Genomic DNA, 27,853 nt, shown 5'->3' with positions numbered 1-27,853 from the left:
ATGTGTCTACAAGATTTGCCTGAAGTAGTTTAGACCTGAGGCTGTCTTCTGCCTCAGCCCTGTGAAAGAGTCCCACCAAGTCAGATACTTCTAGGACTAGGAGTAGGTCCTTGAACGGTCAGAGAAGACACCCCTCTCTACCTTTGGTGGAAACCAGCCCTGGATAACCTTTATAAAGAGGACACTCGCTGATATTCAGCAGAAATGTCACAGAGACAGACTGCAATGCCATCCTTAAAGTCCCTGTTTTTAAAGACAGTCACACTGGGAGTTAGGGCTTCAACATGAATTTTGGGGGACACAATTCAGCCATATTCATGGATTTTGAGTCATTTGCGTAAAAGCTTTATCTGTCAATTTCCAGCAGCTCCAGAGAAAGAGGAGCAACATTTTTTTAACCTAAGAAATCTTCTGAAAGCTCTGCATTTCTGTGCTCCACTTTCTCAGTGCTGCCTAATCGGAATGACTTCATTTCTCCACCTGGTGGCTTTACCTAGCTCTTCCCTAGTTCCTGCGCTGCCCAGGGCACTGGTCTGAGCAGGTGCTGCCTCCCACGTGCTCTCGGGTGTAGCTGCTCAGTGTTCCTGCTCTGCTTTCTGCCCTGAAACCCTACAGAACTTGATCCCGAACTTGGCCTCACAGATCCCCCTCATTATAAACACCTTCTGAGTAACCAGGTTGGAACATTCAGAGTGGGTGTAAGAAGCATCGGTATCACCTGGGAGCTTGTTAGAACTACAGGCTCTCCAGCCCCACCCAGGTCTCCTGAATATTGACATTCCTCGTGAATATTAGAGTTTGAGAAGCACTGCTCTAGGTGTAGGTCAGAAGCAGCCGCCACCCCATCCTCCAGCCACTGAGCTGTCATCCAGTTCCCCTTGGGTCTCTACGTGTTTAAGTAAACCTAGTCGCACCAGCTTCTCCTCAGGGGACTCATTTTCCTAAACAACGCGTCGGTGCCTACTAGCTTTTTATTCAGTTACTCAGAGATCACAGATCCTTTTCTGTGCAGCCTGTTATGTATTGCAGGACTCCTTTTGATAGTAAGGTGATCATGAGGTGGATACAGATACATATATATACATATATATACCATTTTGATTTTCTAGAGAAAAAAAATAGGGGATATTATTTGAATCCATTTACCCAAAGCCAATTGTAAGTATTTTTAGTTCTACACATTTATTTTGTATTATATACACAAAAGGCTTTCTAAATAAGGGATTCAAATAGTAATCCCTTTTCTATTTAAATTTTTTCGTTGTTTAGCACTGGACTTTAGATGTATGAATAAGGTTAAGTGAGTCAAATGCTTTCCTTGCAACTGCTTGAAAAATTCAATAACCAATTATTTTAAATAATTGAAAATTCAGTGAAAATCAACATGAGTATAAAGCAAGATTTCTTTTTTCACCACTAGTGATTCTTGCTAGTGAGCCAAATAAAAATCACCTGCTTTCTCATGAAAAGTAATGACCTAACAATCACAAGTGCTTTGCAGAAAGTGTCCTTTCAGCATGACTATAGTATAGATTTTTTTTAAAAAGAGGCCAATGAGAATAAATGAAACATATAATTGTAAATTGCCTAGGTTTTTAAGCCATTGTGTCCGTTATTTTCATCGAGAGGAAAAGGTTCTGATATTTCTGCTCGACATCTTCAAACTCTGTAGTGTTACAGCATCTCACAACTTGCCAAAGAACCACTTTAAAGCTTTGCCCTTTGATCTTCCACCATTAATAGTGGCTTCCATTTTTTAAAGTGGATAATTCAGGCTAATGTGAACTTAGCTCAGGAATGTTACTACTCAGACTGATGAAACTCAGTTATACCTGAAAAAAATAGAAGGAAGAGCTTTTCTATCAGAAAGAAATTATTTTCAACCTTTGAATTTCCTCTGCCATGTTGGTTGTGCGGTATAACTTAATTAAAAATAAAAAGGAAACGTTTCCTTGTAAGGTATGTCGTTTGGATCAGTCTTCTCAAAGCCTTCCCTGAATTAATCACCGTTATAAACCCTTTAATGGTTCTCAGTTTCCTGTGAGGTGAAACAGAAATGTCCTGTCTTGATTTTCAAGGCACTTCAGCTGAATTTCATTTCCCCTACATTTCTTTCCACCATTTCTCTCTGCAAATAACTCTGTTCCTACATAACCTACGTGGTCTATACCAAGCCCTACTCTGTCGTTCCTCGGAGCCTGCTTTAGTTAGTTATCTGTTGCTGTAGGACAGATCACCCCTAAACTCGGTGGCTTAAAACAGTATTAGTCCTGGGGGGACGAGGTGTAGCCTAGGGGTGAAGTGTGTGCCTAGCATGCACGAGGTCCTGGGTTCAGTCCCCAGACCTCCATTTAAATACATACATACATACATACATACATACCTAATTACCCCCAAAATAACAATAACAATAATAATAAAAAAATTAGTCCTTTATTATCTCTCGTATTTTCTGTGGGTTCAAAAATGGGGAATAGCTTGGCAACTTGGTCTGACTTGCCCTCTGTCTCTGAGGTTGCAGGCAGATATTGGCTGGGGCTGCAGTCGCATCTGAGGGCTGGGCTGGGGCTGGAGGCTCCACCCTCAGCTCCTTCACGTGACTGGCAAGTGAGCACTGGCTGCTTGGGGGTCCTTCCACTGAAGTTATGATGCATCCAAATCACTGGAAACTTATCTAAGTGACCTGTTCTATGGGTGTCTTCAGAATGGAGGCCAAGGGTGTGGTGGAGCAAGGCCACGGTTTCCAGACTCTTGGACTTCAGGATGATCTCAGAGAGCCCCTCCCCCCCAGTCATCTTCCAGACTGGCTCAGTGACACCTGAAATTCCTGAAGTAGAATTTTTTTCTGCCTTTGTGGTTCTTTTCCTTTTACAACTTTTGTCTGCTTATCCCTCAACTGGAGATCTTAAAATGTAGATTCTGTTTCCGTAGATCTGGGGTGAAGGCTCCAGATCCTGCTTGTCCAGACCAGAAGTGGAGGCATCAGAGTGACTCAACCTCTCGGAAGATAACACCTGACCTGCTGCTGATTGAAAATCGTATCTGCAGCACAGGCCGCTGCCACAGGCTGCTCGCAGGGGACTGCCCCAGGCGTCTGGAGTCTGAGGTGCTCCCACCTGAATTGACGATTTCCTTCTCTGGTTGGCTCCCCTCCACAAAAAAAAAAGAAGAAAGGAAAAGGTGTGTTCCTCCTTCTTTGTTCCGGTTTCCCCTTCTTTGCTCCGGTTTCCCCTTCTTTGCTCCCTGTCCTGGGCAGCAGCCCCTCCCATGTGAGAGAATGCACCGTTCCACTCACCTCCTCTCCTGCCCGTGCCCGCGGCCCTGTGACGACAGCTGCTGGGTGTCCCCCCCGCGTCTCCTCCTTCCTTCTTCAAGTGCACTCCGGGCACCCTCCTCACCTCTTGCCTAAGCTCTTTAAACCAGAACAAAAGCCATCTGTTTGGTTTTCTCCTTCACGCTTCACCCTCCGCCTAGGGTGTTACTAATGCGTCCATGGAACAGTATCACTTAGACGCCTTCAGCGGTCCCCACGGCCCACAGCCGGGCTCACGAGGTCCCTGTGATGACCGGTGACCACCGCCATCCCAGTCTGTGCTCCCACTATGCCGGGACACGTGCTCTCCAGTAAACGGGGTACTTCCCAGCCAGTAACGATCCTCCCCTGCAGCGTGGCGTGGCGGAGCCTGCAGAAACCTGCTCACCTTCCAAGGCTCGGGTGACGTCCCCACTTTCTGCAGGGAGCCCTCCCCAAGCCCGCCACCCGTGGAGGTGGAGGTGCAGGTCAGAAGAGCCCGCCCTGCCCCGCCCACCCTGACGTCCGGCTTCTGCAGCGTCTTCTGCTTCTGTTAGTGTCGTTCTTCTGGCTCTTCTTACTGGGTCGTGAGTTTCAGATGACAAAGGCTGGGGTTTGTTCATCTTTTCGTCTCTTAGAGCAGCCAGCACAGAAGCCTGTTTACAATAGGAGTTTAATGGATGTTTAGTCCCTTGATCAATTCAATGAATGTGTTTCTTGGACTCTTCTCCTGAAAAGAGATTTCATGGAAGGAGAGAGAAGAGACAGGACACCATGTACCGAGAGAATGAGTGGTTGGAGAGAGGGAGGGAGGGAGGCGTGATGTCAAACGTGCCTGAAGCCCAGTCTCATCCGGAGCGCTGAGGGCGTTAGGGAATGACCCCGCCCCCGAGGGGAGGCTGCGCCCCTCCCTGCTCCTTCCTTCTCATGCTCTGCCTCCGGCTTATTTCTCTTCTGCCTCTCTTGGGAAATTGTATATTCAGTGTTATTTTATATTCAATTTTTGTTGTTTTGGGGGGGGAAGTTATTCGGTTTATTTATTTTTTATTTAAGGGAGGTACTGGGGATTGAACCCACAACCTCGGGCATGCTAAGCATGCGCTCTACCACTGAGGTGTCCCCTCCCCCCTATTTTTCTGTGATTTTTGGTCACCTTTATACCTGAGAGACGACTCCCATAGGAACGTGAGGTTGAGAATCTGTGATACAAGCAGCTGGGCCATCAGTGTATTAATAAGCAAGCCCTAGAAACGTGAGGGGCTAATGTTTGCGGCCAGGGGTGTGCAGACGCCTCCAGCCAGGAAGGTGAGTCGTGGCGGAACCTGTGGGTCTCCCGCCCCGGGGTCTGCTGTGTCCAAGCGTCAGCTGGGTTTCAGGCTCCCTGTGGATTCATGGACACAGTGTCAGGGACCGCAGGCGACCACCAGCATGTCATCTGTAGCGCGGCTGCAGCAGTGGCGGCTAGAATGGAATGTAAGGACTAAAGTTTCAAAGAATAATAGCCTTCAGGAAAGTATGGCTCTATCCACAGACTTTCATCATGATTGTTTCAAAGAAAAACAGTTGAGATGCAATACTGTGTCCTTGCATGGACGCTGGGCTTTTGGACATCCACAGACGGGAAGGTGAGATGCCGGCTCACCGTGTGTGAGAATGGCCATGCGCTGGGAGTAAACAAAGAGCCCAGGCTTGTGTTTCCGACACAGTGTGTGTCCTCTGCTTACAGACAGGTCATCCCGCCAGGAGTTACACTCACGCTTGAGTCACGTTAAAAAGTGCGTGTGGCTCCTAGGTTAGTTCTGATGTGTTTGCATTACTTTCCACACCTCTCTTGGCTTCTTGGTAGCCAGGTGGCCTTGGGGGAGACCAAGTCCTGGAGAAGACGTTCTTGCTGCTCTCGGAGCTGCGTGAAGGGCCTCAGGTGTGTGTGGGGGGGGTGCTGCTGCTGGGCGCCCCTCCCACAGCCCTGGCTGCACTCTGCGCTCATCTGCCTTTTCTCTTCTTCTCTCGGACGGGGTGGAACCAGAGCTAAGAGGAAGCTATGGTCTGGAAAACGGGCACATGTTGCCCTGGCATTGAGGGAAGAGGCGAAAACCAGGCTCTGAAGAACGATCCTACTGGTGACTTAGTGTGTGACATCCGGCACCTTACTTAGCGACTCTCATCCTCAGTTTCCACAGTGAAGTGGGCATAACAGTGTCTCGTTTCCAGCCTGGTTGTAGGAATTGCAGGCGCTCCATTTAAATCTGTACCCTCTTCTGGAACCTGTGGCAAAGATAAACAGAAGCAGACACTAGATGAAGAGGTAAGGGCAGGTTTGAATCAGCAATAGCTGTTGCAGCAGGAAGAGGGACCGGTGTGAGCTGGACTCCGCTCCCATGTGTGCAGGTGTGACTGGGCGTTTCAGAGGGAGGGGGAGTGGGGAGGAGGAGCCGGGACGATGTGGGGGGCGAGGCCTTAGAAGACTCAGGGAAGTGAGAAACTACAAGGGAGGGTCAGTGCCAATGCCTTGAGGCCAGCTGTGTCTGCAGCTGGCGACTGTAGCAGTTGGGCGCTGGGCACAAACAGTACATTCTTTGTGGCAGCCTCGAGTTTCCTTAGCGGACACCTTGGCGGTGGGGGGGCTGGGGTCAGCCGAAAGATGCAGCCGTGAGCTGTCAGAAGCTCTGGTTGGGTGGGTCCCAGCGCTGATACACTGAGGATGAGGATTACTGGGGGAGGGGCTCGGAGCCCCCGCGGGGGATGGGTGGGGGAGCGGTCCTTGTCTCCGGCGCTGCTAGCCTGGGAAGCACTTGGCCATCTCTGAGCTCCTGAGTAGGGAGTGTGGAAAAATGAGCACAACAAAACTGTGTTGTCAGTGGACGATTTTATTGGCAAACGCATCTCAGTGATGATTGATGAAATGGAAAATTGTGAGCTGCCTCGGTTAGTCACTCTCGCAAGTTAGTTGCATTTCGCACCACAGCGAGACTGCTGATTACATTGTCTAACGCCAAGAATGGAGAGAACTATTGAGTGTGGGTTTATTTGCTCCTCAAAACTCCAGGCGGCAAATTAGGCAGGTTATTCAGAAGTGCTGATGAAAGCTGCCGAACTTCACACACATACCTTCAGTGATAGAAAAAAAAAAAAGAGCTGTGTTTTGACAGAGCGAAGAAATGTAGAGAGTGATCTCCGCCAGCTGCCGGAGACTCTTCACGGACTTGGTTCTGTGGTCTTTTGTTTTCAGTTTTCTTTTTATGGAGAGAAGACAGTGGCCACACTTCCCAGCGATGTGGGCACATGTATGAATATCTTCAGACTTCTCTCGACCAGCCTGTAAAGATGCTGATGTCCTCCACCGTGACCTCCCGACATTGCACACCCGTGGGGAGACGTGCCAGCGTCCCAGGGGCCTAGAGAGCCCTCCACCCTAGAGCTGGGGGTTTATCTCGGCTCACGCACGCAGGTGCCGTCCCCAGGGCAGACCTGTGGTCCATTCAAAGAGGAAATTGTCCAAAGAAAACATGACATGATACATCAGCTTCCTATGGCTCCTCTGACAAGTTACCACAAATTTAGTGGCTTAAAATAACACAGATTTATGATCTTACACCCTGAAGCTCAGAAGTCTGGAGTGGGTTTTGTTTGGCTCAAATCGTGGCGTGGGCAGGGAGGGCAGAGTTCCCTCCAGAGGCTCCAGGGAGCATCCATTTCCTTGCCTTCTTCAGCTTTGAGAGGCCACATTCCTCGGCTCCTGGCCCCTTCCGCCTTCACAGCAACGGCCAAGGGGGAGGCTTTCTAACATCACATCACTCGACACCAGCTCTTCCCCCGCCCTCTTCCGCACTGAAGGACCCCTGTGATCACACTGGGCCCCCATGAATAATACAGGATAATCGCACGGTTTCAGGTCAGTTGACTGGGAACATTAATTCCGTCTGCTGCCCTAACTCCCCTTGGTTGTGTAACCTATTCACAGGTCCTGGACATTAAGAGGTAGACGTCTTTGGGAAGCCAGCGTTCTGCCTCCTAAAGGGGAAAACGTCGATTACAGTGAAGTACGTTTCAGCCAGTGCAGTTCCGCGCTGGCCGAGGGAGGCACGCATCTCCCACGGTGCCCTGCTCTGCCATCGTGACACGTGATAGCAAGTGCTTCTCAGCGACCACAGAACTGGATGAGGGGTCAGGGTGGGTTCCAGGTCCATCAGTTGCCACTTGACAGCTGTGCGCCCTCAGGGAAATCTGGCTCTTCAGCAGACGTGTCGGCCGTTGGTCTTCTCGCCTGGGAAATGAAGGGTCTGTTAGGCTCTCCATAGTCTCCTCCAGAGCCCCCCAGGTGTGGAGGAACCCTCCTGGTCTGAGGTGAAGGTCGTGAGCACTCGTTTGCTTTCAAGTGGTTGTTGTGTTCTTGATTTATTTTTATCTCAGATGCTCCTAAAGTGTTATGCACATTTAAAGATAATGATTTCCTCGTGGTGCAGTTGAGGTAGATGAATCCAGCTTAACGTGTCGGATGGATAGTTTATTCCTTCCTTAGGAAGATGAACGGACTAATTCAGTAGTTTTATGTATCGTTCCAGCCCTTCCCTTCTCGGTGACCAAGTTCCCTTTCTTGGTCCCTCTGGAAACCAGTCAGAGTTTTCTCAGCGTTGACTCATGGTCTTACCAGAGCATCAGGTGTGAGCTTTAAAGGACTGCAGTGAGACACTCTGGGTGCCTTCCAGAAACAGACTGAAAACAGTTCTTCTTTTTCATGTTGTAAACCCCTTGGAGACAACACTGAATAGAAACTCGTCAGTGGATTTCAACTGGTAAAAATAGCTGGGAGGGTCAAGACGTAACCATTTCAGGCTTCGTGTCTTCTGTGTGTGGGCAGGTGGTGTGGCCCTGCCTTATGTCCCTTGTGAGACTCAGCCTCACAAGGTGACACTGCCCCGGTCTGGATCAGACAAGAGACGGGTTGAAGAAACATTAGCTTTGTCCCGACGTGGTTTTCCTAGTCACCTGCAGGAGTGTGGTGGCCTCGGCATGGCTGGAACCTCTTTCTCCCCTTTATTTCCAGGTTTGCTTGGAAACGGTGGTGTGTATTTTTAGGCACTGATTGACAGTAAGTTTGGATGTTACAGAGCTAAGACACCAGATGAGATGTTACTACAAGCAAATTCAGATGTTGTTTTAGAATTAGATTCAATCTCCTTGCCACGGAAGAACAGTGGGGGCTGGATTCTCAGGCGAGACTGGGTTTTTCGAGTCATTGTTCTAAGATGGTCATGAGCATTGTCTTGTTACTTCAGCTCTTTGTCCAGAATCAAGTTCACCAGGAGAAGACTATTCAAGCCAGAGTCTTGGCCAATAAAGCCTATGTAAGAATTGCACATACTGTGTGTTTTATTGTAGTTTTGAGCAGGAGATGGAAAATTGGCCAGCTGTAGGACTACTGGCGTCTACATTCAAAAGAAGATGTTGCAGCACAAACTTAGTTCTGTGTTTGGTGGCGAGCCTACTCGATGCACGTGATTTTGTGGGAATTGGGTGAGTTACGGCGATGACATGACGTGACCTCGGAGGAGTTCACAGTTCTGTGGTGGAGACGGACATGTGTTCAAAGCCCTGTGAGTCTGAGTCCATGTTGGCCGTGGTGCTTTTGATGGGCGCATACCTCAGCCCTTCGGGAGATGATGATGAGGACGTGTGGTTGGAGGGTTTCGGCAAGGTAGGGTCCCTAGACAGCCTTCACTCTCCTGGTCGAGAGGCACACAGAGGAAGCGTGTCATGGGATTAAGGACTTGCTGCTCTGGCTTCTTGGTCACTGAGAGGAGAGGTGTCGGAATGACCTGTAAAACCACTGACAGATGATGACTTTGGAAGGACATTAGCCAAGTGGGTTATTTGATATTTTTTGGAAAAGCAGAGCCATAAATACTCCAGAAATGTTTGTACAGCTAGATCATTGAACACAAAATTCCAAGAGAATCATTTGTTTCCTACATGAGGAGCTGAATATGTTTGTGAAGAGGAACAGGTGGGATTTTCTGACCCAAAAATCGTCGCTTCCTCTGGGAGTGCTGTCTATTCATGGCTCAACAGGAGGTGGTTTATTTTCATCAGAAACTATTCTGGTAAAGGTCTCTATGCCCATAAAAATAGCAACCAATATCACGACTATTTTAATGGTGAAAGCAGTTTTATTTTATAATCCCATTTTCATCATTCTTTTTCTCTCCCCACCTCCCCTAAGTGGATTGTGTAGAGAGAGGCGTTATTGCCTTTGCTATTAAAGTCCTAAAATTAGGGATAAGTGCATTCTTGTCTTGTTTTGTATTCATGAAGTTGTTTTGAAAAAACTTGAGATTAAGTGAAAATCACATGGTTTTGACTGTAGTTTTGGGGGGATCGCTTGGTTTGTGTGTAGTTGACATTCACGTATGTATTCATGTATGTATCCTTGTATTCTTTATTGCTCACCAGTCCAGTGATTGGAAAACTAACCTTGGTGGAAACACGCTGACATGTTAACATGACATTGCACGTTAATCTTAGCCGAAGCGTTGTAAACGTCTAAATATTTTTGTTTGGGACTTAGACATTGTTTTCCACCAGTGACAGAAGAGACACAAAGTCGGCTCTTCCTCTTTATCTCACATTGACGTCAGGGCTGGATTTACCTCTTGTGTCTTCTGGGGGGTTCTGCGTATATATGTCTTGTGTCTTCAACTGCCTAAGCTGTTCCAGGAAGGAAGCCACCTGTCTGTTGCTTCCGTAGCCACTGCAGGACGTTACACAGCAACCTGCAGGCCTCCAGGCGTTCATTCAGCATTGAATAAATGGGACACCCAGGGGCAGCTCATTCTTTTAGTTCAAATATTAGTTTCAGGTACAACATAGTCAATATCATTCCACATCATGCACATGGAAAGTTCTTACGATCATATCGACTCTGTTCCCAAAGCTGTTCATCGCGTCCTTGTGACTTACTAATTTTATAATTGGAAGTCTGTGCCTCTTAATCTCCTTCACCTACTTGCCCATCCCCTCACCCCCTGCCCCTCCAGCAACCACTAGTTTGTCTCCTGTATCCGTGAGTCTGTTTCTGTTTATTTGTTCGTTTTGAAGTTAACTCCTAAAAAGTTGACTTTGTTGCCGTGCCCAAGGTCAAACCAGGAGAATATTTGTTTATAAAACAAGCCATCGGTGTGAGTGGTCTGGAAGCTGTAGATCAGGAGCTGTGCCTTTTAATCTAAATCATCAGCATTTTGTAGTTCATATTAATACTGCAGCCAAGTGACTTCATTTCAAAGAAATGTGTAGCTCGATAAACGTATAGCTCTGTGCTTCAGAGTTTAAATAAGGTGAGAATGATGTGGTAGATGAAAGAGGTGGTTGAGAATTTGGCATAACCTCGGTAGAGCGGTTTTGGTTGAAAATCAGGAGTTATGGGTTCTTCAGAGATTTTGTAAAAAACTTCAGTATTGTAAAGAAACTCTGAAGAGTTGAAAATCAGCTGCAACTAGTGGAGAAAGAAAAATTGGCCTAAATTTTTATTTTTTCTGAATGTTTGGTTTTAGCACAGCACTCCTAAAACAAATGAGACATTTCACTAATGCAGAGTATTCAGAGGACAAATGCATTTTAAAGCTGGAAAGAATTCTCTTGGGTGTCCAGCTTATGTGCCTGGGTGATGTAGTCAAATCACGTCTAATTTAGAATCTGAAGACCTGGCTTCGGGGCCTGTTCTGCTACTTCACATCTGTGTGGCCTCGCCAGCTGGGGCCCACCCCTGGCTCCCGCAAGTGGAGCATGTGGCAGGGCGCCCGCTCTTTGGAGAAGCTCTGTGTTTCTCTCTGGTGAGGCAGGCAGCCCGCGGGTCAGGACCTGCTGTGAACAGTTCAGCCGGTGTTGCGCATGCGACCGCAGACCTGGCCTGTATGTCTGTCCCCGTCAGCACAGAAGGGACTCTGGGGCGCTGCTGTCAGGCTGGTTCCTGGAATACAGGCCGTCCGTCCTGACACTTCTGAAGCGGAGGGTCTGCAGGCCTGCCGCACATCACCGGAGCCAGAGACATGTTTCCAGCCACCTTCCCAGTAGTCCGGGGTCTGAAAGTTTCTTCTCTTTTCCTGGGGCTGCTGCCTTCCCTCTCCCCCAGGCTGGCCCCTCCGAGGGCCCGAGACCCTCACACAGGCTGCTGCCTCTCGTCTTGGGAGTGACGCGTTTCTCGTGAGCGGCCAGCACCCTGGCCTGGGCTGGCCTCACACTGCAGGTCACCCAGGAAGCCCCAGGGCTGTGGCAGTGCCATTTGGATGTTCAGTCTGACCTCCAGGACGGTACCACGGCAGGGCGGGTGTATGATTTTCACGGGGTAACGAATACCAACAGGCACTGCCCGTTGCGCCTGCTCTGTGCCAAGTTTCTTCTGGATTCTTGACACATACCTGTCACCTTCACTTCGGTGTCTCAAGGTCTGTGATGTCCCCAAACTCAGAAGAAAACACTCAGCACACTTCAGTGCGTGGTCACTGGCAGGGCTGGATGTTTGGAGTGCTGAAACCTCACCCCCATGGTGACGGCATCGGAGGTGGGGCCTCTAGGCGGAATGTGCCTTCGTGAGGAGAGGCCAGGGTGCTGGCTGGCTCCCTTCCCGCTGCGTGAGGACACAGCCGCCTGTGCTGTCTGCGAGCAGGAGGAGGGCCTTGACCTAGGACCCGACCACGTGGCCCCCTGCTCTGGGACTCCCAGCCACCAACTGTGAGACGTACATGTCTGTTGCTGAAGTGGGTATTTTGTTACAGCAGCTCAAACAGACAAAGACAGTCCTTTAGGAAGCAGAGCGGGAGGGAAGGCCAGCTGAGTCTGGGCGTCCCAGGCGCTGGGGCCTTTGACTGCGTCCTTCCCCACGTGGAGTTAACTCTTTACCATTGAGCAAACCAGCCTTGAGCATCAGTCATCAGCGTTCCTAGGCCCCGATCCTCTGATGATGGGTTGCGATGAGGTCCTGCCCCCAAGGTGCTCACTGCCAGGAGGGCTCCGTGGAAACAAGACGGCAACCACGTGGGAGATGAACCAAAGATGAGGTGCTGATGGAGTCCTTCAAGAGACGAGAGGCGAGAAGGACGGCGTCAGTCCAGGGATGGGGATGGGTGGGCTGGGGAGGGCCAGGGAGGTCTGGACCGCGCTGGGGAGAGTCAGTGGGACTTGGCCCCGTGGAGATGCGCAAGAGGTTTGGAGGAGGCCGGGGGCAAAGATCGGTGCTGAGAAGAGCGTGGGGCTCTGAGAAGAGCGTCCGGGAGGTATGCGAGGCGACACGGGCAGTCAGGCGGGAGATGCTCTGAAGATGCACCGGTGCCCCCCGCACAGATGGTGCGGGGATGAGAGGGGGCCCGAGGTTTTGCTGAGGTCTGCTGCATGAGCCTGAGCCCCCAGCTGCCCTCCTCCCTCTTCAAGGGCCCCCAGGCGGCAGCCCTGTCCTGCCCCCCAAGGCCACCAGCTCCAGCCTTCTCTGTCTCTAGGCAGCGCGTGATGCCAGGCTCTGTTTTCTTCTCCTTTTTTAGACCCGACTCCTTAGAACTGATGTTTAGGTCTTTCCGCTTCTCCCAGAGCCTGCCCAGTGGTCCAGGGCAGCCCCAGCACCCCTCAGCCCTGCCCTGAAGGTGCAGGCTGGGCCCCCCACCTCCATGGCCTGGTCTCAGTCAGGGCTGGAGATCGGATCTCATCTGGTCCAGACCCTTGGCCTGGCCACCCCTCCACCTCTCTGGGCAGGAAAACAGAGGTGGTGATGGGAGGTGCTCTTCATGAGGTAGTTTCAGAGATGCGAATGGCTGAAATGACATTCAAGTCGGAAGTCGTTCACCTTCCCTCAGCTGATCTGTAATCGTGTGAAGTAAGGCTGCTTTAGTAGTCAGGTGCTAATGAACCCCATGCACCAGGCTGACCTGGTTTTGTGGTAGGCACTATTTTCATGATTCTCTTGAAAATTGGGGTGTAGTCATGGCAGGAAGCCACCCCCGGCGGGCAACCTGGGCAGATCAGGGAGAGCTCAGGTAGTCAGTCCCTGGACCTCTCTCCTCCGGCCTGGACGTCCCCCACCGGTCCTTCCTGTTGACCAGTCTGCAGCCACCAGCGAAGATGTGCAGAGGCTGCAGCTCATAGGGTCAGAGGCCAGCCTCCGGGGACACACGGCAGGGTGGAGAAGGGGCAGGATGAAGTTGGGAAGGACCCCTAGCACAGGCGCCTTTGGAGGACAAGAAGGATAAAGTGTCCCCCTTCCGGTGGGATTGGGGGTTGGGGACCCCGTGTGGAACATTCAGCTCTAGTCCCTGCCTCATGGCAGCCGCAGTCTTGCTCTGTCGGCCCCAACATTCCATTCTTAAACCTGTTTTGAAGGAATTTGCTAAACCGATTTACCTGGGCACAGGTGAGAGAGCCGATTTACCTGGGCACAGGTATACGTTGAGAGGTCCCTGTGGATTGCGGGCCCCATGCTTTCTTCATTATGAACATCACCTGCGGGGATTGTGAAATATGAACAGTCTCTGCTCCAACCCCCAGAGGCTTTGGTTCAGGGCAGTTTCAGAGCAGGGGGCCCAGGAATCTGCATTTAACATCGCACCCAGGGGTGCTGAGCTATTCTGTAGCAGCATTTTGAGAAATACACTTAAGTTATTTCAAATACTCTTCCTCGCCATGTCAGTTTCTCTCCTAGGGACAAGATGATTATGATTTCTTTTGTCCAAAAATCGTTGGATGGCTATATTTGGAGACAGCAAGTTCTGGTCTGGGCCATTTTTCTTCAGATAAGTAGACTAATTGCATTGACATTTCCTTGTAGATCCAATTATCCAACAAAATGTTCACAATTTGCTTTCCTTTGGGCTCCCTGCAAGTTATGTTTGTTACATAATATCCAAAGTGAAACAAATGCTTCTGTTTTTCCTTTCATGCTGTACATGTGACGGTTAGACCCACGCCTCCCATCCCCTGAATACATCAGAAACTGGTTATTTTTTTTACAGATCAGTTTTACCCACAATGACAGTAATGATGTCTTTAAGTTTAACCACAATATTTAAAAACGCTGCATCATAAAATAGAGGCTTAAACTGGACTGACAACACTGAGGTGAAAACTTATCAGCCTGAACTCAGTTGGGAACTCACCTGGCCTGTTCCTGGCAGGTGTCACTTGCAGCTGTCTGAAATCTTGCCACTTGAAGAGCAGAATTTGTTTTAATAGTTTCAGGTAGAAATTACAAATGTGCCACATAAGCTGCTGCTATAAAAACAACAACAACAAAAAACACCGTAGCCTGCATTTTCCCGTTCTTACTAATGCAGAGGCATAATTCTGCACGCAGACACAGCAGGACCTGCAGGTCCGTGGATGTGCTGGCTCTTTGCACCCCACCCCCGAAGATCCGGACTGGGGCCCCTCCAGCCTGGTTCTCCCCGTCTTTGGTGTCAGCAGGTGCTTCTCGCCCTCCCGTGTCTGATGTTCTCTTCCGTTTTCCCCTTAGTGCACTTCGAATTCTTTTCTTCGTATTTCTTGTCTCCTTTTGTTCTGAGCTGCCCCCTGTGCCATGCTGGGTGTTATTTAGATCATTAGCACTTTCTCACCAGGTGCTGTAGCTTCTTCTTTTTTTAACTGATGTACAGTCAGTTACAACGTGCCAGTCTCTGGTGCTCAGCCTCATGTCCCCGTCATGCGTATACATACATATATTCCTTTCCATGTGCTTTTTCATTAAAGGCTATGACAAGATACTGAATATCGTTCCCAGTGCTGTGCGGAAGGAATCTGCTTTTTGTCTGTTTCTATACGTCGTGGGTAACCTTTGCGAATCTCGCAGTCGGCGGGGGGGGGGTGCGTGAGAATGCGTCACCTTCTGGTCTGCAGGACGGACTGAGCTCCTCCCTGACTGTTTACGTCTCTTCAGTGCGTTTGATCTGTGCTTCTCAGACTCTGAAACTTTTGTCGTTGTTGCTTTTGTGTTCATGGCTCTTCCAGAGGGGACGGGGTTTCACTGAAATCCCAGATTCGGGGGCACTGACTGTGTGTGCGCGGGAGTGGCAGAGGGGCCCGGAGGCAGAGAGGAGGGGTCCTGCCAGTCCTGTGAGCGGTCCTGTGACTCACCCCCGCCCGCTGTGCCGGGCGGCCCCGTTCCACTAGCGTCTCTGGTGGGGGATGGCCTCATGGGGGCCCCGTTGCCATCCCCATGACGTGGGGACCATGCAGTCGTGCTTTCTGTTTTGGTCCACTCAGGTTCCTTGGACAATTACTGACCAATTACTATCTTTGTTGTGCGTTTAGCCCCTTTATGAAAGATAACAGCCACCGGTAACAAAGAATAAATAATTGAGCCAGCGAAACAGAACTGGGGCTGTGCATCCAACAGGCCGACGCGATGGATGGATGGACACGTGTCCGGGGCTAAATGATATTTAAAACCTGTTCTTGTCATCTCAGAGGCACGTGTTGTCCTTCTGAACAGGGAAATGCGATGATCAGGAAGCCGCCTTGCCGGCCTGAGGTCCGCGCGCCGTTGGTTTTGTAATTTGTTGCTACTTCTACTTACAGTCAATGGTCCGTGACACATAAAAGAAATTCATGTCAGTGCTTTTCATGGCGAATAAATATTAGAAAGGAAATATTTTTAGACAATAGACCGGGGCCATGGAACGCGAGATCCTGTGGTCAAGTTTGCGTGGTTTATTTTCTCTCAATAATTTTAATAGTTGCTGTGTGAATATTTCACCTTGCAGGTGTTTGATTCCACCTTGGCCTGATATTTGGCGCACTTTAAGGTTCAGTAGGAGAGGTAACCAGTCCTGGTCCTTCTCTGTGTGCTTTTTCTGCTGTTGGTAAACAAACTGACTGGTTAATTAATGCCCACCTTCTTCTAGACGTTATTACAAGCGGCTTGCAGCATCCTTCACTGGCTTCCCGTTGCATTTTGGGTTAAACACAAAATATGTGGCATTGTCTACAAAACTGGCCTGGTTTTATCCATGCCCTCCCTCCGGCTCCATCCTGCAAGGCTGTGCACTGGGTCAGGGCGCCACACTGAGCACCGGGCCCTGTGCTTGAGTCCTCTACGGGAACATCCCAGCTGATCACGTGACTGGTTCCTGCACATCCGTCAACTTTCAAATTAGATTTCACTGCCTCAGAGAGCCCTGCCTGCCCCCGAGCACTCCCCCATCCTCAGACACCCTCATCGCGCCTTGCCGCTCTGTCCATCACACTTTCCTCGTGGTGTCACTTCCTCGGCTTGATGTTTCATCCCACCAGGTGTGAGCGCAGCGAAGCATCTCCTCACTCGTGGCCAGTGCTTCTGTCCCAGAGCCGTTACACACCACACACGCTTACCCTTTGCACTGTGAGATATGCCAGCTGAACAGATCGGTGTGGCCTGAAACAGCCCTAAACCTCCATCCGGGTCAGGAAGGGGTCCTGCCACCACCCCCAGACCTCCCCCACCTTGTCTACCCTCCTCCAGCTGCAAGTGCTCTCTCCCCGCTAAGTTACACAACATTCTGAATTTTATGGAAGTTCCTTTCTTGCCTGTCTTTGCAGACTTACGTGTGAGCCCTGTGCTCGTGGAGGTTTGCCCAGGGTTGAACTTCGTGCGCGTGGAATTATTTAGCGCGTGTTCTGTCACATCTGACCCATTTCCCTTAGAACTGGGTCTGTGGCCTTCACCCGTGCCGGGCGTGTCATAGGCTGGTTCTTTCTGTTGATGTGTAACGTTTCGTTCCGTGGACTCCACCACCGTGGCTGGCAAGACAAGGACCTCACCCCACCCCAAAGATGTCCACATCCCAGACTCAACGAGCCCGTGAACACGTTCGGTCGCGCAGCAAAGGGGATGAGGTTGCCAGTGGAGTTAAGGTGTCCGTCAGTTGCGTCCCCGTGGCTGGTAGTTTCTCTGACGCCGTACGTCTTTCTATTAGACTGAGCTGTATGCAAACGCGGCTAGTAGACCATTGATTGTAGAATAGCTGTTCAGTGTGGCCCTACTGAGCAGAGCCGCTCCCAGCACCTGGGGCGCAGGGACGCTAGAGCTTCCTCGGAGTGGCTGGGGTCTAACTGTGACCGCCTCCGGAACATCCCACCCTCGCAAGGCCCTCGTGGGCGCTTTGTGGTGCCAGCGGTCTTGGCTGGCGTTTGCTCTAGCTTGAATCAGCCCTGTCCTGTGCCAGAGGGGGCTATACTCCAGCTTAAAAATAAAATACTCAAATTAAATAGTATGATTTAATTTGCTGGCTGCTGAATCCTGAATCCTCTTAAGTTAAAAAAAAAGTTATCATTAACTGTGAATGTTAATGAATTTTACCCTTCCAGAAAGCATGAATCCGTAGAAAAATAACGATACCTACTTATGGAAAAACTCTTCCTTTCAATGAAAATTATCCATCAAATTAGCAAATTAATTACTTTGGAATTATAAACCAAGCACATCGTTAAACTTTTCAGCTTGTTGTCAAGTGTAGATTTGGGCGTAATAGGCCACAAACAGTGGAGCGTGTAACGTCATTATTGGACACAGGGTGCCTCCTGGAAGTGGGGTGCCCGTGGGGTACCGGGCTACTGGGCTGGGTGTCCTTAAGTGGCATGTGTTCTGCTTCTTTGTTCTCAAGTTTCAGAAATCAGCTCACACTAGTTTGAGTAAAATGGGAAATAACGTATTTCATGAAGAAAGAGGAGTGTGCTGTTACATCTGAGGGAAAAATTTATTCAGGCCTCAGGAGAAAAGTTAGGTCACAAAATGGAAAGCCAGCAGGAATGCTTTTCTCTCTCTGCTTCTTGTCTCTCTGGGTCTCCGTCTAATTCGTTCCTCATATTCCGGAAGCCTGCTCTGCTTCCTTCTGAATCCGTGTGCCGTAGGAAGGGGATACTCCCCGCCACCTGCCTGCTTCCTTCTCGTGTTCATGGCAGTAGGCGAGAATACCCTGGAATATTTTAACCGCACACCTAAAACCCTGGAGCCGACGTCTGCCCCAGGCTGAGCCAGTTGCCCGAGGCAGCGGTGGGGGGCGGTTGGGCACCGCGGCTGAGGGGAGCGCACTTGGGACCGTTTGTCAAGAGGTGTCTGTGTTCCTTGACACAAGAGTGTATCAGGGTGGCAAGCCCTTTTGGAAAACTGAGCTGCATAATTTTAGTCTCTGTCCTTAAATGGCTGGTGATTCTTGCCTTTGAGACTTGTCTGTTTGTTACCTAATATTTATTGAGCACCTGCGGGGGGTTTTGACATCGGGAAGTGACGCGATGAGCTTGCTAAACGGCTGCCCAGTAAACTGGTCTCAGAATTGCCTGTGGGTTTCCGTGAGGCAAGGCGAAGTTGGCCGTTATCTAAAGATGCTTTTAAGATGTCATTATCCTGCACAGCAATGTGAGAACAAATGCTCAACTTAAAATTCTGCAACTCACTTTCATAGCCATATTGTTACTGAAAGGGATTTCTCTTGGGCATGGTATATTGTGAAATTTCTCCTGACCATGGTCAGGTCACAGCGCCTTTGCTTTTGTGATTTATGGAAACACATGATACCTTCAAACCATCACATCAAAATAGATCCAAGTTTATGCGTGACTGGGACATTGTGCTGTATGCCAGAAGTTGATACATTGTAACTGTTAAAAAATAAATTGGAAAAAAAACTAAGATCAAACAAACACAAAAATAGATCCATGTTAGACAGAGCTGCGAAGGTAAGAATAACTTACGTTCTGAATTAATTTCATAAAGAAGCTATCAGACACGGTCAGTTACACTGAAGCACCTAACGGTTTCAGTGCTGGCGTTGAGCTTGCAGGTAAACAATAATGAAGAAGACATTTTAGAAGATGGAAAATTGCAGTCAATATTTTGCCCCTTTGGTTTTTTTTCTTCTTTTCCTAGAAGAGCTGACAGAGCAGGAGCTCACTTTCGGCAGTTTTGTGACCTGCAGGCAGAGGGCGGCTGTTGCCGTAGTCATGGCGGCAGGAGTGGTTTCAGTGCTGGACGCTCAGGCGGTAACAGGAAGTCCTGTATGTAACAGTCAGCTTCAGAAGTTTCCAGATGCATAGCAGGAAAGGAGAGTGGATCCCAGATCAGTCCATAAGGCACTAGAACGGGTGGTGGAGGGCCCAGGACAAGCTGAGGAGTGGGACATCTTGCAAACCCGGAGGAACGTGGTGGGAAGTGCCCGGGGAAGAGGGGTCCCCTGAGCCTGGCTCTGCTAGCACGGGGCGTCTCTGCACCTGTCTGTCACCGAGACAGGCCTGTCAACCGACGTTAATTTCTTTTTGTTCTGTTTTGTTTTTGCTTTTATCTTTTGTTTTTTAACATTTTTTACTGAGTTATAGTCACTTTACAATGTTGTGTCAAATTCCACTGTAGAGCACAGTTTTTCAGTTATCCATGAACATACGTATATTCATTGTCACATTTTTTTCACTGTGAGCTACCACAACATCTTGTATATATTTCCCTGTGCTACACAGTATAATCTTGTTTATCTATTCTGCATACACCTGTCAGTATCTACAAATTTCAAACTCCCAGTCTGGCCCTTCCCACCCCCCCTGCCCCTTTGGCAACCACAAGTTTGTATTCTGTGTCTATGAGTCTATTTCTGTTTTGTATTTATTTTTTTTAATTCCACATATGAGTGGTCTTGTATGGTATTTTTCTTTCTCTTTCTGGCTTACTTCACTTTGAATGACATTCTCCAGGAACATCCATGTTGCTGCAAATGGTGTTATGTTGTTGGTTTTAATGGCTGAATAGTATTCCATTGTATAAATATACCACATCTTCTTTATCCAGTCATCTGTTGGGCATTTAGGCTGTTTCCATGTCTTGGCTGTTGTAAATAGTGCTGCTATGGACACTGGGGTGCCAGTGTCATTTTGAAGTAGGGTTCCTTCTGAATATATGCCCAGGAGCGGGATTCCTGGGTCATATGGTAAGTCTATTCCTAGTCTTTTGAGGAATCTCCATACTGTTTTCCACAGTGGCTGCACCAACCTGCATTCCCACCAGCAGTGCAGGAGGGTTCCCTTTTCTCCACAGCCTCTCCAGCATTTGTCATTTGTGGACTTTTGAATGATGGCCATTCTGACTGGTGTGAGGTGATACCTCGTTGTAGTTTTGACTTGCATTTCTCTGATAATTAGTGATACTGAGCATTTTTTCACGTGCCTGTTGGTCATTTGTATGTCTTCCTTGGAGAATGGCTTGTTTAGGTCTTCTGCCCGTTTTTGGATTGGGTTGCTTGTGATTAGTGAAGTCAGCAGAAGCTTTCAAAGGGTAAGACTTCACCCTCCAGCCCCAGCATCGGTTGCTTCCGTCCCTCAGGGGTGCTGCCTGGCCCAGCCCAGCCCTGCAGTCAGTTACAGAGTCCTTGACACGGAGTCAGCATGAGTGAGTGTCCTGTGGCCACGGCTCTCGTCTGTCCCTCACACTCACAACCGGCAAAAGCACCCCCAGCACTTAGAGGACACAGAACAGCAGCCGCGGGAGAGCCTCAGGGGGCCTCCTGCTTTCTCTTGGACGGCAGTGAGGCAAGTTCCGTCCTCTCAGGGGCACTGGCTCCTGTCTACACTTCCAGCCTAAACTGCGAAGCTGTGGGTTCACAGTTACCCCTGCAAATATTTTAAACTCTCAGTGACCTAAACTTGGCTCCAATTATATCTCTGAGAAGGCCTCTCTCAATTTTGAGAGCCAGAAATAGTCTGCTGGTCTTAATATCCTTCCAAACGCTGCCTGAGAGAGGAGGAGACTGATTGGCTCAAAGAAGGATTATTGTGAGAACAATAATTGAATTCACTTCCTCCTTCCCTAGTGAGTGGGCCATCTGGTTGACCCCTCTGCCTTCAGCGAAGGGAAATAAAATGCGAAATTGCCAGCTGTCCCCATCACGACTGGCAGGGCCTGGACCTTGGCCGTCAGGGCAGGCCCCCGCCCCTCCCACCACCCACCTTCCTCCTGCACACGCAGCTCCCCGGGCTCCCATCCCCTAGGACGGGCAGCTTCGTAGGGGAGGCCTTAGTGCACTGCAAAGATCGTCCTCCATCCTCGCTTCTGCTGCCTGCTGGCCCCCTAGCGATGTGAGGCTGTGCGTGCAGTGCGCTGAGCCAGCAGGCCCGTGATGCGCGCCGGGAACACTCAAGGCCGCTGTTCGCTATCTGACGATGCACCGCTTTATCGTGGAGTCTCCCAGCGGCAACTTGCGTCACCCGACTTTGAGGACCCAACAAGAGTTAAAATCTGATTTCCCCTCGTTACAGCTTAGGGTGCAATGCAAGTGGACAAAAGGAGTGCGATCTCTGTATTCTTTCCTTTCTCTGTCAAGGACAGGAAGTTTAATGTGCTCTTGGGGTTTCCCCTTACGGTATGTCAGGTGGCGCTGAGACGTGGCTTGCCGGTGATAGCAGTGAGCAGGAAAGCGTTGTTTATTTAGACTTCTAAAATGTACAAGTTATCGTGGGCTTTCACACACATCCGCGTTTATCCAACGACACCCACGCTGTGGACTCCTCTTGCCTCCCAGCCTCTTTCCTCCACCTTTGCAGCCTCAGTTTCTCTAATTTATAAAGTAAGTGACCCCAGATTTTCATTTAAATCTCCACTCTACATTGCAAGGCACAAGGCGGGATCAAGTTAGCAGGGAAGGCCTGTGGAGAGCTGAAGCCCAGGTCGTGACAAGATGCGTCAGGCTTTTGCACAGAGAGGAGAGGGCCTGGGTGCGGGGCTGAAGTAAGTGCAGGGGTGGCGCTTGCGGGAAGGCCACGCGCAAGGAAGTCGTGCTGCTGCTTTTTTTTAATGGAGGGACCGGGGGTGGAACCCAGGACCTCGTGCATGCTGAGCACGCGCTCTACCGCCGAGCTCCTTCCCTCTCCCCCAACTCGGGAGTCATTCTGGAATCAGTTCACAGGACATCATGGGGTCTGTAATTACTGTTCTAATCTGTATTCCTTCCCTTTCAGCCGTAAAATTGACACAAAAAGTATCAAGTTCTAATCACAGGTGGCTAAGATGGTAGCGGTTTAAAAAAGTTAATTTTGCATTTAAAACCAGCAAACAACCTAGGAAAGGGTTCAGTTTGGCTTTAGTTCCTTGTTTGTTTTCTTTCTGCCTGAGCTAAAAATAAGTATGCGCAACAATTACGTCACCCGGACGAGGGGCTTGCCAGCTACAGATGTCAGTTTGCATTATGTCTTTTAGGACCGATTGCGATTCATGGCGCAGTTAATGCAGTTGGGCTCGTATTAACGCTTTACTTTCTGCATCAGTCAACAATTGCTTCACAGACAGATGTGCCAGCACGTAACAAAGTTGCTTCTTATAACAGCATCCATAGATTCATCCGCCCATTCAGCACACAGCCCCTGGACGCTGTGGGGTCCCAGGCTTCGTGTTAGGCGCTGGGAACAGGAACGTATGGAGGCAACTGCCTTAAGTAGCTTGACACAAGCACTAGATACATAATTTAACAGTGCAGTGCTGTCACAGAAAAGCATTTACAAAGTGTTACAATTGCGTCCAGGTGGAAGAATAATGAATTCTGCCTGTGCAACCAGGCAAGGCTTCGCAAAGTGTCAGAAATGGTGTTTTAGCTGACAGCTAAAGAATGGGAAGGGATTTGCCCGTTGAAATGAAGCCGGAGAGAACTGCCAGGAAACAGAAGTGATATATGCAAAGTTGTGGGGGCGTGGGGACATGGGAGGGAAGAGCTTCCTCCAGGAGCAGTAAGTTGTGGGCAGGGATTGGGGAGAACTTAGGATTGGCTCAGAGGTAGACAGAAGAGGGTAGACTGGCTTTGTAGTGATGTGCAAAGCGCTTTTTTTTTCTTTTCTTTTTTGTAAAAGCAATTTGGTTGTTTATGATTACAAAAATAATGCAGATGTATTATGTAAAATTTATTTTTTATTGAAGTTTAGTTGATTTACAATGTTGTGTTAGTTTCTGGTGTACAGCATAATGTTTAAGTTATATGTGTATATATATATGTATATTCTTTTTCAGATTCTTTTCCATCATAGGTTATTACAAGCTATGGAATGTAGTTCCCTGTGCTCTACAGTATCACCTTATCACTTATTTTATATATACTAGTGTGTATCTGCTAATCCCAAACTCCTAATTTATCCCTCTCCTTGCTTCCCCCTTTGGTGTAACCATAAGTTTGTTTTCTATGTTTGTGAATCTTTCTATTTTGTAAATGAGTTCATTTGTATCACTTTTCATGTTCCACATATAAGTAACATCACATGATATTTGTCTTTATCTGTCTGACTTTCTAGTATGATGATCTCTAGGTCCATTCATGTGGCTGCAAATGACATTTCATTCTTTTTTATGGCTGAGTAATATTCTATCATAAATATATACCACAGCTTCTTTACCCCGTCATCTGTCAGTGGACATGTGGGTTGCTCCCGTGTCTTGGCTGTTGTAAATAGTGCTGCTGTGAACACTGGGTGCATGTATCTTCTCAAATTATAGTTTTCTCTGGATATATGCCCAGGAGTGGGGTTGCTGGATCATAGGGTAAGTTTATTTTCCATTTTTTAAGGAACCTCCATACTGTTTTCCATCATGGCTGCACCAAACTGCATTCCCACCAGCAGTGTAGGAGGGTTCCCTTTTCTCCACAGCCTCTCCAGCATTTGTCATTTGTGGACTTTTGAATGATGGCCGTTCTAAGTGGTGTGAGGTGATACCTCATTGTAGTTTTGATTTGCTTTTCTCTGATAATTAGCAATGCTGAGCATTTTTCCATGTGCCTGTTGGTGATCTGTATGTCTTCTTTGGAGAACTGTCTCTTTGGTCTCCTGCCCATCTATGGATTGGGACGTTTGTTTTCCTGTTACTAAAAATTAAGCCCTTGTCAGTCACATCATTTGTAAATATTTTCTCCCATTTGCTAGGTTGTCTCTTCATTTTGTTTATGGTTTCCTTCACTGTGCAGAAGCTTATGTTTCATTAGGTCCTATTTGTTTATTTTTGCTTTTATTTCTGTTACCTCGGGAGACTGTCCTAGGAGAGCATCGCTGAGATTTATGTCACAGAATGTTTTGCCTGTGTTTTCTTCTAGAAGGTTGGTGTCTAGATGGTGTCTTGTCTTATATTTAATTCTTCAAGCCATTTTGAGTTTATTTTTGTGTATGGAGGGAGGGAGTGTTCCAACTTCATTGATTTACATGCACCTGTCCAGCTTTCCCAGCACCACTTGCTGAAGAGACTGTCTTTTCTCTATTGAATATTCTTGACTCCTTTGCTGAAGATTAATTGGCTGTAGGTGTATGGGTTCATTTCTGGGCTCTCTGTTCTGTTCTGTTGACCCATGTTTTTGTGCCAACACCACGCTGTTTTGATGACTGTAGCAAAGTGCTTTTTCCTTGAGAACGGAGCCAAGAGCCTCAGAGAGGGCTGTAAGTGAGAGAGGGCTGTAATTGAGAAAGGGATGCCTGAACGTGTCCTGACCCCGAGGTGTGCACGCTCTGCTCTGAATAGCACTGGTGACTGACGTCTTCTGTCACATGCCCAGAACCCACCACTTCTCACCACCTCCACTGCTACCACCTGGCACAGAGCTCCGTCCCTCTGGCCTCCTAGTGGGTCCCTCCAGTTCCCACCTTTGCTTCCCTATTTTTCACTCTCATTTTAGAAGCTCCCCTGATGGTCTTTCTAAATGGGAATCTGGCCCATGCACGGTGGTGCTCACACACCTTGCACTCAGAGGAAAAGCCACAACCGGCACTATGACCTCCAGGCCCTGCTCTCCCGAGTCCCCCACTCCCACCCTCCTTGCTCAGCGTGGTCGCCTCACTCACACCCCTGGGGCCACGCTGGCCCCTGTCCCTCTGCTGTCCTCCACACCTGAGCACACGCCATCTCACAGCATCCCTGCCTCTCCCTCCCCCTGGACTGTTTGCCCTCAGACACTGGCTGGTGCCCTGCTCAGCCTGGGGCTTCTGTAACAGCACCACGGGCTAGATGTCATCATCTCACACTTACTTCTCACAGTTCTGGACACTGCAGGTCCAAGATGGAGGTGCCGCTGTGCTGTCTGGCGAGGGCTGTCTTCTTGGGCGCACATGGCCGCCTTCTCTGTCCTTACGCCGCGTTTCCTCCACGTGTGCAGATGGCGAGGGAGTGGGCAGGCAAGCTTTCTGGGGTCTCGTCTTGTAAGGGCACTAACCCAATTGCAAGGGCCCCACCCTCGAGACCTCATCTAATCCCAGTTACCTCCCATGGCCCCACCTTCATAAACCACCACTGTGAGGGCCAGGGTGCCAGCATGTGCACCTGGGGGGGCCCAGGCCCATCCCAGCAGCCTGGTGTGCTCCTTCCCAGCTGTACTTCTTGCAGTTTCTGTTCAAATGCCACCTTATTAGGAAATCTCTCTGGTCTCATTATGTAAACCTCCTTGTCCCGCTTGTTTCTTCTCCTCTCAGTGTCATGTGTCCTCTGTCCCTGCACTAGAACACGAGGAAGGTATATGCAAAAAATGAAAGCCACTGGACTTACCGGGTTGATAACAGGATCATTGCTTTTTTCACAGCTGTACCCGGGGTTCTCACAGCAGGGCCTGGCAGAGTAAGCCCTGGATGAATATCTGATGGACGGGTGGATGGTGGATGGATGGATGGTGGGTGGATGGTGGATGGATGGTAGATGGATAGATGGTGGGTGGATGGATGGATGGTGGGTGGATGGTGGATGGTGGGTGGATGGTGGATGGTGGGTAGATGGTGGGTGGATGGATGGATGGATAAATAGATGGGAGAGTTGTCACTTTCTTAACCCAGCGTTTAATTGTCAACATGCTTTTCCATTTTACTGGATCTCCAAGGTATTCATGTGGCACCAAACAGAACAGAGATTATCTTACAGCCTTGTTCTCATCATTCTAGGTAAAAATATATAATTCTATTGAGAAATGCACTGTGGAAGCTCAACATTTCAGGGATAATTTATTAACTCCTCTTGGCCTTCAAAGGAAGCAGAAACAGGTCTACTCAAGTATTTGGTAATTCAAGTCCTGCAAGATAAGATGAGGAAGCCTGAATCTGGGATGCCAAATGAGATGTTCAAGTTAGATGTTCCCTGATAACCTGCATTCTAACTCAAAACCCTTACCTCTGTTCTGGTTACACCTGTGTAGAAATTAAATATGCCTGTAGACCAGGGCGGGAGAGGAAGACGGAAAAATGAAAGCTTCTGTTTTCTTGGGTTAGCAAGATTGTTCATGGTTTTTTTCTTTTTTCTCTTTGTTTCCTACTATTATTGTAACAATATTGTGTAGTTAAAAAAATTACCTGCACTCTGAAAATGAAATTTGACAAATGAAAATGGATTTAATAAAGACTGCCTGCTTTTCTGTGGGTGAAATTACCTTGCTTTTTACGTGTGCGCCGTTGCCCGGAAGACAGCCTGGCGCGCCTGTGCTTAGGAAGTGGCGTCAGTGATCCGAGGTCACCTCGCTTAAGTGGGCTCTGCTGTCAGCACCTGCTTAGTTATCTTATTGTGCATTCTGCCACCAGTAGTATATACTGAATTGGTTTTCTAGGCAAAATCTTTTCTTAGGCCAGCGAGCAGGAGGAAGCAGTCTTTGTCACCTTTCTGAACTGCCCTGGCTTCCTGCTCTCCCCACCTTCCGTGGCAGTGTCACAGCCCTGCATCTTTCTTTCCACGCCCTGTATGTCTGTGGAACATACCCTGTGTTAGGCACCACTGAGATCCCTGACTTCCACCTTCCTCCTCAGCGAGAGCTGATCACTTCCTGTCATTAGCCAGTGATTTCCCTGCACAGAAAGCCTTTCCCATAGGAAACGAGGTTGACTCAGTGCAACTTTTTGTCATGATTTCATGCTTATGTTTAGTCTTATTTTTAAGTGCTGAAAAGCCACTTTTAATAGACAAATTAAGTCCTGGATGGCACGTAAGAATACTGGTAGAAATTTCTAAAAACTGTAGACCCCCTTCCTGCTAAGGCTATAATGGTCCTCAGAATTTTTCTTAATTTGATAACCAATTAACCAACTAGATAGCCAGTGTTAACTGTTTAGAGCCAAGTTTTCCTTATTTGTGTAACCCAGATGGCCAGTGTGAACTGTCTGCATGTCAGATGGTAATGACTTGCCATCCCGTGACTGAGCATTGCCTTACTTTGCAGCAATCTGATATATCCTCACGAGCCTGCAGCCTTGGGTACACATGCGTTTGTGTGTTGCGTTACCTGCTTTTGGAGGCTGACTCCATTCTGTTGCATTTTGACTTGGAGTTAATATGAGTTGCAGTTGTGGGCACGATAAGAACATTTTGTGATCTGTGTATGGGCAGAAGGGACGGTAGGTCATTTGCGGTGTGACCATACGCTTTTATTTTCCCTGGAGAGTCCCAGTTGCTCGTGTACAATTAATAATCATTAATAGCAGTATATATAACCATTATATTTATGACTTAATTATTCATATTATCCCCTTTGTCTCTCAAAAGATCCTAGTTTAGACTGTAAATTATATAATCATTCCTAATTTGAAAGGAACTGAAAGTTTGGTCTCAGCCTGATTAATTTTCTAGATTTATTCAAACTT

The 27,853-nt window shown here is 48.5% G+C and overlaps 1 protein-coding gene across 3 annotated transcripts in view; it reads left to right on the top strand.

The window, feature by feature from the left end:
- Positions 1 to 27,853, top strand: part of DPP6 (dipeptidyl peptidase like 6) — an 837,334-nt gene that overhangs the window by 512,455 nt on the left and 297,026 nt on the right. The window lies entirely within an intron of this gene.

Source organism: Vicugna pacos, chromosome 7, assembly GCF_048564905.1.
Source record: "Vicugna pacos chromosome 7, VicPac4, whole genome shotgun sequence".
Lineage (NCBI taxonomy): Eukaryota > Metazoa > Chordata > Mammalia > Artiodactyla > Camelidae > Vicugna > Vicugna pacos.
The sequence above is the reverse complement of the archived record's forward strand: the minus strand, read 5'-3'. Positions and strand labels throughout refer to the sequence as shown.